Source organism: Oncorhynchus keta, chromosome 5, assembly GCF_023373465.1.
Source record: "Oncorhynchus keta strain PuntledgeMale-10-30-2019 chromosome 5, Oket_V2, whole genome shotgun sequence".
NCBI lineage: Eukaryota > Metazoa > Chordata > Actinopteri > Salmoniformes > Salmonidae > Oncorhynchus > Oncorhynchus keta.
The window spans coordinates 1,703,631-1,716,764 of record NC_068425.1 but is presented as its reverse complement, the minus strand read 5'-3'; positions in this window follow the sequence as shown (position 1 = coordinate 1,716,764).

Below are 13,134 nucleotides of genomic sequence, written 5' to 3'. Positions count from 1 at the left end.
GTCTACACTACTTTATTAATGGGGTAAAACAGGTATATGTAGCCTACTGTAGTCTACACTACTTTATTAATTGGTAAAACAGGTCTATGTAGCCTACTGTAGTCTACACTACTTTATTAATTGGTAAAACAGGTCTATGTAGCCTACTGTAGTCTACACTACTTTATTAATGGGGTAAACAGGTCTATGTAGCCTACTGTAGTCTACACTACTTTATTAATTGGTAAAACAGGTCTATGTAGCCTACTGTAGTCTACACTACTTTATTAATGGGGTAAAACAGGTCTATGTAGCCTACTGTAGTCTACACTACTTTATTAATTGGTAAAACAGGTCTATGTAGCCTACTGTAGTCTACACTACTTTATTAATTGGTAAAACAGGTCTATGTAGCCTACTGTAGTCTACACTACTTTATTAATGGGGTAAACAGGTCTATGTAGCCTACTGTAGTCTACACTACTTTATTAATTGGTAAAACAGGTCTATGTAGCCTACTGTAGTCTACACTACTTTATTAATGGGGTAAAACAGGTCTATGTAGCCTACTGTAGTCTACACTACTTTATTAATGGGGTAAACAGGTCTATGTAGCCTACTGTAGTCTACACTACTTTATTAATGGGTAAAACAGGTTGTCAGGGGACATCACAACACAACACCATATTTTCAGCAAGCTGGTGACAGAATCAGAGGAGGCCATCCACGATGATCTCCTGCTTCACAACAATGCTGGCTGAGTAAAGGAAAAACTCCAGAGCCATTCTGTGAGCTGCATGACCAGGTTGTGGATCTTGTCTGAAAAAGCTCAATGAGGACAGCAGCTGACCATCTTCGTATTCTGAGATTTAGGAATTCCTCTCAGATGTTGCTTTTTTGATGACATTCTGTAACTTAAACAGGTTAAATCTGCAGTTACAAGGAAGAGGGAAAACAGTTGTTGACTTGAGGCCTTTACTAGGAAGCTTGAATTGTTCGATATGGACTCTGGAAGGCTACTGCTCTTCAGCACACTGACGAAACGACAGGCAAAGGGACCAGACAACTTCTCCTCCAGATTTGAAGACTACAGCAGCCCAACGATATAATTTTGTTTGAATGTGATATTCTTACAGTCCGCCCGGTGGATAATTCTCTTCCCTTGCTAAGAAAACAGTACCCTCACTGGATAAGGCCACAATTCAAAATGAGCTGGTTGAATTCCATCGAGCTTGTTCTGCCATTAAAGGATCAGGCTATCAGGATCAGGTTATCAGGATCAGGTTATTAGACCAGGTTATCAGGATCAGGTTATCAGGATCAGATTATCAGGTCCAGGTTATCAGGATCAGCTTATCAGGATCAGGTTATCTGGAATGAGGTTATCAGGATCAGGTTATCAGGATCAGGTTATCAGGATCAGGTTATCTGGATCAGGTTATCAGGATCAGGTTATCAGGATCAGGTTATCAGGATCAGGTTATCTGGATCTAGGTTATCAGGATCAGGTTATCAGGATCAGGTTATCAGGATCAGATTATCAGGTCCAGGTTATCAGGATCAGGTTATCAGGATCAGGTTATCTGGATCAGGTTATCAGGATCAGGTTATCAGGTCCAGGTTATCAGGATCAGGTTATCAGGATCAGGTTATCTGGACAGGTTATCAGGATCAGGTTATCAGGATCGGTTATCAGGATCAGGTTATCAGGATCAGGTTATCAGGATCAGGTTATCAGGATCAGGTTATCGGGATCGGGTTATCAGGATCAGGTTATCCCGATACAGACATTCAGATACAGACACGCCTTTTTCTTTCAATTATTGTTTTATGTAGGAAGCTATGTACTGTACATTTCTGGCCAATTGTAAGTAGGCCTGATAAATAAATATAAATCCCATGTTGTTTTCTTTGTGAAAGATGCTGTTCAGCCACATAGCCTAGCTCAGCCAGTAAAGTTATTTTATATGGGCCTTCGATCTGAAGAAATAGACTCCAATTTAAGCCCTCTTGTTGTTTTTATTTTTTTCAATTTAAAGTTTTATTAAGTTTTCTTGTTTTTCAATCAACCAACAAAACACATTCCACATTCATAGATGTGACAGGCTTAAAAAAATATAATACAAAAAATAATAATACATTTGAAGAAAAAATACAATTAAAATAAAAGATTAAGAAAAATAATAAAAGTTGTTATTTTATTTAATTTTTTTCCTTGGTGCATATATATATATACATACATACCCACATATACACAATAATTTGTTTTTAGGTTTTACAGCACCTTACACAACATGTATCTGCACATTTCCCTAGTCACCCCATTCACTCTGTCCAGTTTGAAATATAGTTGAATAGTGGAGACCAGAGTCTATCAAACTTGGGCTGTCTCTTGTGGAGGTCATAAGTGAGCTTTTCCAGAGGAAAAAAGTCAACAATCTAGTCAATCCACATTTTAAATGTAGGAGGGGTATTAGAGGCCCACAATAGAAGAATGCATTTCAGCAAAGTATGTAATAGTCATAAGCAAATTTTCTCTGTCAGGATCAAGAGCAAAGTCCTGCTGGGCATTAAGAAGATAGATACACGGGGTCATATCAAATTGTAACAGTATTTTCTCTGCAGCAGTATGTATAGATTCTACAGTAGGATCTGGCAATCTCTCTACAGCTCCAAAATACATGCATATAGGTTCCACTTACAGAGGTACATCTTTTACAGTTAGGAGACATATCTGTTTTCATTCTATGGAGTCTCAAAGGAGTATAATACAATTTGTACAAAAATTTGTAATTAGATTCTTTCATTTTTACATTAGTAGATGTTGCAAACCACCGCCCATAACTCATCACTGATAGTCAGACCAAGGTCCTTTTCCCAAATTATTTTCAAAGGAGTAAAGGAGGAGCCTCCTTTCTCAGAAAGGAGTCTATAGATGTAAGATATTTTGCCTTTAATGGATTGTGCTGTGACAAGAAGGGTTTCAACTTTTAAACTTCCTCTTGGAGGTATAAATGAGGAAATTACATGTCTAATTTGAAGATGGGATCTTGGCACATCGAATTCACTGCAGAGCTCTTGAAAGGATTTCAGTGGAGTGGTTTTCTGATGAAATAGGTCTGAAAAGGTCCTGATCCCTGGCGTATGCCAAAGATTAAAGTTGGCATCCCTCAGGGCTTTTGGCAAGTCTGGGTTGCCTACTATAGGCGAGTGAGAACATATTTGTCAGGATTTGGCCAGGGTTGTTCCGGTTTTTGGTCACTAGATGCCCCCATTGTGCCTTTTGACCTTTTGTTTTCCCTTGATCCCCATTATTATTTGCACCTGTGCCTCGTTTCCCCTGATTGTATTTAAACCCTTTGTTTTACTCAGTTCTTTGCTCTGTGTTTGTATGCTAGCACCCAGCCCTAGTACTCTGTGAGCTCTTGTTGATCCCGTGGACTATCTTGTGAGTTCTGTTTATTGTTCTTGTTTGTTTGTTTGTTTGTTTGTTTGTTTGTTTGTTTTTGAGTATCTTTTGAGGCTTTTTGTGCTGTGCCTTCCACCTTGTGGATTTGCCTTTTTGTCTTGGAGGATTGCCTTTGTTCTTTTGGAATTCCTTTTGAGGTTGTGGAGTTACATGTTTTCCTGAAGAACTTCACTTTTTACTTCATTAAATACACCGTCTCAAGTACTGCTGTGTCTGCCTCATCTTCTGGGTTCTGCTGACTATTTGTGGCTCAGTTGGTTTAGTGACTGTTTCTCACTCCGGAGACCCGGGTTCGTAACCGGGTCCTGACAATATTTGAGAGGAAATGCCCAGGTATTTCTTACAGTCCCTCCACGCTAATAAGGTGCTGTAAATCACAAAGGTTTTGGCTATGTTGCTCACTTCACTGAATATAATTGACCTTAAGGGCAATGAACCACAGGATTGGGCTTTTATCTGAATCCACGTTGACTCTTGTCTGTTTGTGATCCATGTTAGCATGTTGCGGATTTGGGCAGACCAGTAGTACAATTGAAGGGAGGGAAGGGCAAGACCACCCTTAGATTCAGGTTTCGAGTGGAAAACTTGATCCTAGGTTTTTTATTGCCCCATATAAATTTGGTGATGCTTTGGTTAGTTGTTTTGAAGAAGGAAACTGGGAGATAGCATGGGAGCATCTGAAATAAGTAGTTCAGTCTAGGGAGGACGTTCATACGGATGACAGTAATTCTTCCTACTAAGCTAATTGGGAGGGAGATCCAGGTTTGGAGATCGTTCTTGATTTGATCCAGGAGTGGAAGATAATTTCCCTTGAAAAGGCTATTCAGATCTGGTGTTATGAAGATCCCAAGGTATTGAAACCCCTGTGTTTACCATTAGAAAAGACATAGTGTCTTCATAGAGCTGGTGAGTGTAATATTGAGAGGGCAGACAGTGGATTTGTTCAAATTGATCTTATAACCTGAAAACTTGCCATACTGAGCATTTGTGTCTAAAATGAGAGGGGGATTTCTCAGGGTTGGATATGTAGAGCAAGACATCATCCGCGTAAAGCGAAATCTTGTGCTGCAGGCCGCCTGCAGAAACACCCATAACACTTGGATTGCTCCTTATCCACCCCCAACAAGTATAGCAGGGGGTAAAGCGAGCATCCTTGTCTTGTGCCCCGTTCCAGAGGGAATCTGTCAGATTTCAGTCCATTAGTAGTCACCATGTCATTTGGATGAGAGTATAGTGATTTGATCCATTTAATAAAATTTGGGCCCATATTGAACTTTTCTAAGACTGAAAACAGAAAGCTCCACTCCATCCTGTCAAACGCCTTCTCAGCATCCAGTGAAGCCAGCAGGACAGGGGTCTTCTGTGCGTTTACTTGATCAATAATATCAAAAAGACGGCGAATGTTATCAGAAGAGTATCTGTCTCTAATAAATCCAGTTTTGTCCGCTTTTATTATTTTGGGAAGAAGAGTGTTTAGTCTTTTGGCAAGCAATTTGGTCATTATTTTATAGTCAAAATCCAAAAAGCTTATGGGCCGGAAGGACGAGCAGGATAGGGGGTCCTTGTCCTTTTTAGCAACACTGTAATGCGAGCTGTGTGCATTGATTCTGGGGAAAAAATCCTCCAGCATTGGCATGAAGATAGGGCTGAGCTGGGGCCAAAAAGCTTTGTAGAACTCTCTGGGGAATCCATCTGGGCCTGGGGACTTAATAGGTGGCATGGAGGTAATTGCCTCCAGGATCTCCTCAGGAGTGAAGGGGGAGTTGAGATCTTCTTGGTCGGTCTCTGATAGTTTAGGTAGCGAGATTCCCTCTAGGAAAGAGTGAGTTCTGCCTCTGTGTGTTTTCTTTCAGAGGTATATAGTTTGCAGTAAAAATCAGGAAAAGTTAAATTGATCTTTTTGGGTCATATGTGACCTCGTCCTCTGCTGTTCGGATAGCCATGATTGTATGCTCTGACTGCTCCTTTTTTAATTGGTAAGCAAGCAATCTACTGGGCCTATTGTTATACTCATGGTATTTCTGTTTAGTAAAGAAAACTTTTTTTTTTTTTTAAATCTCCCGAGTGTAGTCCAAATTCAGTTTGGCTTTGGCTGCTTTAAGATGACTCCAGGAGGTGCTGTCTGGGGATTGTTTATGTATTTTTTTCACAGCATTCCAGCTCCCTCTCAAGATCTAGCCTGTGTGCTTCCATTGCTTTTTTCTTAGAGGAAGCATATGCAATCAGATGACCTCTTAGTGTGGCTTTAGCAACGTCCCACATTGTGGCTGGAGAAGTGTAGTCTATCCATGTAGTTAACAATGTATGGAACGCTTCGTTTGATAGCATGGAGGTGTTGAATTTCCAGCTCTTTGACCTCGGGATGTTTTTGCAGAGGTCAAAGCGGAGGTGGACAAAGGCACGATCTGATGGGGCCGATTGTACATGTGGCTGAATTTATGAAACTCTTTGGCTCTTGTTGTTTTTAAAGTTAAATTAAAATGAAGACTTTGTTGTTGAAATGAATTACTCGACTGGTGTAGGTTTTCTCCATCTGTTGCTGTGCAACACTTGCATAACAAGTTACCTATATTTTCAGCACCAGGCGCTGTTCACCTCCTACTGATTGCACTGCAGTTGCCGCTTTAGGTTTCAACACCACAAAATGGTTATTAGTCTCCTGCATTCTCTCCTCATGAATGAAGTTAACATGTCACGTGTGCATTATTTAGGTGGGTAACATTGTAGATACACTACACCACCATTTAGAATACAGTAGGAACTCTTTCCATTTGTCCTATTGAAACACGCAGAAAACTCTAGTATTTAGCCTAAAGCAACATATGATTTTACAGTAGACTATATATGTAGGATACAGTATAGTCACATGTCTCAGTGTTAAAATGTTAGAGCAGCACATTGGTCTGAACAACCTATATCCTCTTAGTGAATGTCTCTTAATGAGAAACAATCATCAAAATGTATGAGAATACTGCATTATGAAATGCAAATACTATTGAGTCTGTAGACAAATTGAAATAGTGATTCCGATGTCAGTGGATCTGTGTGAGGAGTGCATCAGATTAATTAAGGCATTTTGGAGGGGCTGAATGTCACACCATTGATAAAGCAGATCAACTGAGCGAGGGTTAGTTAGGAAAGAAAACTACAAATTTGTAGCGCCATATTTGTAGTTCACAACTCTTCTGGTTTCTGTAGCAATGTCAGTTGTTAGCCTATTTGTTACATACATTAATTAAAACAATCCCACATTATATATGAAAACGTAGCTATGATTCAAACGAAAGAACGATGGAGCAACAACAATTTATTAATCAGAAAATTCTGAAAGGATCACAGCTGAGACAGGAGATAGAAATGTAAAAGTAATTTCAGACTAAGCCGACATATGCAGCATTTACTGTGAATGTAGTCTCCACGAAAGGGGAACATTTCCTTTAAATGTCAACAACTTGTCGGCCTATGTATGCTGTATATGAATATGTGTAGCCTGGTCTATATGATGAGTAACGTTATATTCAACCCAGCCCATGTAGTGTTTCAGGTGTTCAGATAGTGAAAACTGATGCGTTTTAAACTCTCGCCCAAAGCCTGATGGCTTGGCATGTGGACTTAAAATTTCTGATCAATCAAATATGTTCTTATTCTTGTCATTACAAGTCTGTAGTAGAACAATCAAGCTGTTTCCCCAGTTTACTGAGGAGTATATTACACCCCAGCTAAAAGCCTACAGAACTATTTATTAAAATAAAGTACACCAATGTAGGAGTCCCCAATTGTAGTGAGAACATTGTGTAATATGTTTAAGGGCTGTTTCATGATTGTGATTCCAAAACATCTTTTTCCAGTGCTTAGGAACTTGGTTTGAATACACCTGCGCTTTCTGTGAAGAACTACAACTCCCTGTTTCAAGTTGCATCGCGTCCAGCAGCAGCGATCGGAAATGGCGCCAAAATTGTAGTTCTAACCCCTTTACGGTTGGTTTAGAACAATTATTTATTAAATGTGCTACTGTGACCACACCATGGCCTCCAGTCTACCCTCTCCAGCAAAGTACATTTATCAAAAATGACGAGTCTACAAGGCTTGATCTCTAAATTGGTTTCTTTGTAGGCTACATAGTGAACCCTTAAAGCTAGAATCCTTAGTTGATAAAACTATTGTTGTCAAGACTCAGGAAAAGACCCAGATGCAGACAGTTTCGAAGAAACAAACGTTTATTACAAAAACAAGGGGGCAGGAAAACGACACGTCAAGGTCAGTAATCCAGAGAAGAGTCCGAAAGGTACAGAACAGCAGGCATGCTCAGGGTCAGGGCAGGCAGGCAGGCTCAGGGTCAGGGTCAGGGCAGGCAGGCTCAGGGTCAGGCAGGCTCAGGGTCAGGTCAGGTCAGGCAGGCAGGCTCAGGGTCAGGGTCAGGGTCAGGGCAGGCAGGCAGGCTTAGGGCAGGCAGAATGGTCAAAACCGGGAAAACTAGAAAACAGAAACTAGAGAATGACAGGAGCATAGTGAAAACCGCTGATAGTCTTGACTGAACAAAACGAACTGGCAACAGACAAACAGAGAACACAGGTATAAATACACTATGGATAATAGGTGACACCTGGAGGGGGGTGGAGACAATCACCAAGACAGGTGAAACAGATCAGGATGTGACACTCAATAGTCCTTCAATAAAACGGAATGCTATTACGACCGTGGCCTTTTGTACAGGAGGTTGGCAATACCTTGACCATTTATTGATAACAGATAATCAATACTATGACCATCTATTGAGAACAGATAATCAATACCTTGACCATCTATTGATAACAGATTAAACAGAAAGAAAATATGTTCAAGGAAATCCAATCTAAACAAAAAACTTTCATAAATGACAAAAGTGTCACGTTCTGTCCATCGTTTGTATGTGTTTTCCTTGGTTTAGTGTTGGTCAGGACGTGAGCTGGGTGGGCATTCTATGTTGTGTGTCTGGTTTGTCTATTTCTATGTTTGGCCTGATATGGTTCTCAATCAGAGGCAGGTGTTAGTCATTGTCTCTGATTGGGAACCATATTTAGGTAGCCTGTTTTGTGTTGGGTTTTGTGGGTGATTGTTCCTGTCTCTGTGTTTGCACCAGATAGGACTGTTTAGGTTTTTCACTTTTCTTGTTTTGTATAGTCTGTTCATGTATAGTCGTCTTTATTAAAAACGTGAATAACCATCACACTGCATTTTGGTCCGCCTCTCTTTCACCATAAGAAAACCCTTACAAAAAGCTGCTATGCAATGACTCTATTACCATCCAACAGTAGATCATTAGTAACAGAAACCAAGTTCAGAAACAGATACAAAGAAACATAATTATTGTGTTTTAAATATTTAGTATATAACCTGCATAATTTGTCATCAGGCCACAGAGGAACCTCCGTTCTAGCAGCAGACTGAAGGTTCCCTCCAGATTGGTCCTCAATCTGTTACTCTGCAGTCTGTGGAGTGCAGTCTGGAAGAGACTGCTGGCGGGGGACCATCAATCTGTTACTCTGCAGTCTATGGAGTGCAGTCTGGAAGAGACTGTTTGTGGGGGACCATCAATCTGTTACACTGCAGTCTGTGGACTGCAGTCTGGAAGAGACTGTTTGTGGGGGACCATCTGTTACTCTGCAGTCTATGGAGTGCAGTCTGGAAGAGACTGCTGGCGGGGGACCATCAATCTGTTACTCTGCAGTCTATGGAGTGCAGTCTGGAAGAGACTGTTTGTGGGGGACCATCAATCTGTTACTCTGCAGTCTATGGAGTGCAGTCTGGAAGAGACTGTTTGTGGGGGACCATCAATCTGTTACTCTGCAGTCTGTGGAGTGCAGTCTGGAAGAGACTGCTGGCGGGGGACCATCAATCTGTTACTCTGCAGTCTATGGAGTGCAGTCTGGAAGAGACTGTTTGTGGGGGACCATCAATCTGTTCCTCTGCAGTCTGTGGAGTACAGTCTGGAAGAGACTGTTTGTGGGGGACCATCAATCTGTTACTCTGCAGTCTATGGAGTGCAGTCTGGGTGAGACTGCTGGTGGGGGACCATCAATCTGTTACTCTGCAGTCTGTGGAGACTGAGACTGGTGGGCAGTCTGGGACCATCAATCTGTTACTCTGCAGTCTGTGGAGTGCAGTCTGGAAGAGACTGCTGGCGGGGACCATCAATCTGTTACTCTGCAGTCTGTGGAGTGCAGTCTCTGGGTGTTACTCTGCAGTCTGTGGAGTGCAGTCTGCTGCTGGGGGGGACCATCAATCTGTTACTCTGCAGTCTGTGGATTGCAGTCTGGTGGGGGACCATGAAGAGACTGCTGGTGGGGGACCATCAATCTGTTACTCTGGAGTGCAGTCTGGAAGAGACTGGAGTCAATCTGTTACTCTGCAGTCTGGGTGAGACTGCTGGTGGGGGACCATCAATCTGTTACTCTGCAGTCTATGGAGTGCAGTCTGGATGAGACTGTTTGTGGGGGACCATCAATCTGTTACTCTGCAGTCTGTGGAGTGCAGTCTGGGTGAGACTGCTGGTGGGGGACCATCAATCTGTTACTCTGCAGTCTATGGAGTGCAGCATGGGTGAGACTGCTGGTGGGGGACGATCAATCTGTTACTCTGCAGTCTATGGAGTGCAGTCTGGGTGAGACTGCTGGTGTGGGACCATCAATCTGTTACTCTGCAGTCTATGGACTGCAGTCTGGGTGAGACTGCTGGTGGGGGACCATCAATCTGTTACTCTGCAGTCTGTGGAGTCCAGTCTGGAAGAGACTGCTGGCGGGGGACCATCAATCTGTTACTCTGCAGTCTATGGAGTGCAGTCTGGAAGAGACTGCTGGCGGGGGACCATCAATCTGTTACTCTGCAGGCTATGGACTGCAGTCTGGGTGAGACTGCTGGTGGGGACCATCAATCTGTTACACTGCAGTCTGTGGAGTCCAGTCTGGAAGAGACTGCTGGCGGGGACCATCAATCTGTTACTCTGCAGTCTGTGGACTGCAGTCTGGGTGAGACTGCTGGTGGGGGACCATCAATCTGTTACTCTGCAGTCTATGGAGTGCAGTCTGGGTGAGACTGCTGGTGGGGGACCATCAATCTGTTACTCTGCAGTCTATGGAGTGCAGTCTGGGTGAGACTGCTGGTGGGGGACCATCAATCTGTTACACTGCAGTCTATGGAGTGCAGTCTGGAAGAGACTGCTGGCGGGGACCATCAATCTGTTACTCTCCAGTCTGTGAACTGCAGTCTGGAAGAGACTGCTGGTGGGGACCATCAATCTGTTACTCTGCAGTCTATGGAGTGCAGTCTGGGTGAGACTGCTGGTGGGGGACCATCAATCTGTTACTCTGCAGTCTATGGAGTGCAGTCTGGGTGAGACTGCTGGTGGGGGACCATCAATCTGTTACTCTGCAGTCTATGGAGTGCAGTCATGGGTGAGACTGCTGGTGGGGGACCATCAATCTGTTACTCTGCAGTCTATGGAGTGCAGTCTGCTGGTGGGGACCAGACTGCAGTCTGGTGGGGGGTGGGGGACCATCAATCTGTTACTCTGCAGTCTATGGACTGCAGTCTGGGTGAGACTGCTGGTGGGGGACCATCAATCTGTTACTCTGCAGTCTGTGGAGTCCAGTCTGGAAGAGACTGCTGGCGGGGGACCATCAATCTGTTACTCTGCAGTCTATGGACTGCAGTCTGGGTGAGACTGCTGGTGGGGGACCATCAATCTGTTACTCTGCAGTCTGTGGAGTCCAGTCTGGAAGAGACTGCTGGCGGGGGACCATCAATCTGTTACTCTGCAGTCTATGGAGTGCAGTCTGGAAGAGACTGCTGGCGGGGGACCATCAATCTGTTACTCTCCAGTCTGTGGACTGCAGTCTGGGTGAGACTGCTGGCGGGGGACCATCAATCTGTTACTCTGCAGTCTGTGGACTGCAGTCTGGAAGAGACTGCTGGTGGGGGACCATCAATCTGTTACTCTGCAGTCTGTGGACTGCAGTCTGGAAGAGACTGCTGGTGGGGGACCAATAATATCCAGTACAGGTATAATAACTAATAATATCTAGTACATTACAGGTATAATAACTAATAATATCCAGTGCAGGTATAATAACTAATAATATCCAGTGCAGGTATAATAACTAATAATATCCAGTACAGTACAGGTATAACGTACTGAGCTGTTGATAACTAATAATTTCTGGTACAGTACAGGTATAACGTACTGAGCTGTTGATAACTAATAATATCTGGTACAGTACAGGTTTAATGTTCTGAGCTGTTGATAACTAATAATATCAAAGCAAATCAAATCAAGTTAATTTATATAGCCCTTCGTACATCAGCTGATATCTCAAAGTGCTGTACAGAAACCCAGCCTAAAACCCCAAACAGCAAGCAATGCAGGTGTAGAAGCACGGTGGCTAGGAAAAACTCCCTAGAAAGGCCAAAACCTAGGAAGAAACCTCGAGAGGAACCAGGCTATGAGGGGTGGCCAGTCCTCTTCTGGCTGTGCCTGGTGGAGATTATAACAGAGCATGGCCAAGATGTTCAAATGTTCATAAATGACCAGCATGGTCAAATAATAATAATCACAGGCAGAACAGTTGAAACTGGAGCAGCAGCACGGCCAGGTGGACTGGGTACAGCAAGGAGTCATCGTGCCAGGTAGTCCTGAGGCATGGTCCTAAGGCTCAGGTCCTCCAAGAGAGAGAAAGAATGAGAGAATGAGAGAATTAGAGAGAGCATACTTAAATTCACACAGGACACCGGATAAGACAGGAGAAGTACTCCAGATATAACAAACGGACCCTAGCCCCCAGACACATAAACTACTGCAGTGTAAATACTGGTGGCTGAGACAGGAGGGGTCAGGAGACACTGTGGCCCCATCCGATGATACCCCCGGACAGGGCCAAACAGGAAGGATATAACCCCACCCACTTTGCCAAAGCACAGCCCCCACACCACTAGAGGGATATCTTCAACCACCAATTTACCATCCTTACCATCCTGAGACAAGGCCGAGTATATCTAGTACAGTACAGGTATAATAACTAATAATATCAAGTACAGTACAGGTATAATAACTAATAATATCAAGTACAGTACAGGTATAATAACTAATAATATCTAGTACAGTACAGGTATAATAACTAATAATATCTAGTACAGTACAGGTATAATAACTAATAATATCTAGTACAGTACAGGTATAATAACTAATAATATCTAGTACAGTACAGGTATAATAACTAATAATATCTAGTACAGTACGGGTATAATAACTAATAATATATAGTACAGTTGTCACGCCTTGGTCATTGTATTTTGTGTTTTTGTTATATGTTTGGGTAGGCCAGGGTGTGACATGGGTTTATATGTTGTGTTTCGTATTGGGGTTTGTATTATTTGGGATCGCGGCTGATTAGGGGTGTTGTTAGGCTTGGCTGCCTGAGGCGATTCTCAATTAGAGTCAGGTGCTTATCGTTGTCTCTGATTGGGAACCGTATTTAGGCAGCCTGAGTTTCGCTTTGTATTTTGTGGGTGATTGTACCTGTCTCTGTGTTGTAGTCACCAGATAGGCTGTAATTAGTTTCTCATTCCGTTCTGTTGTTTTTGTATTTAGTTTAAGTTATTTCATGTACCGCGTTTTTCATTCATTAAAGTCATGAGTAACCAACACGCTGCAT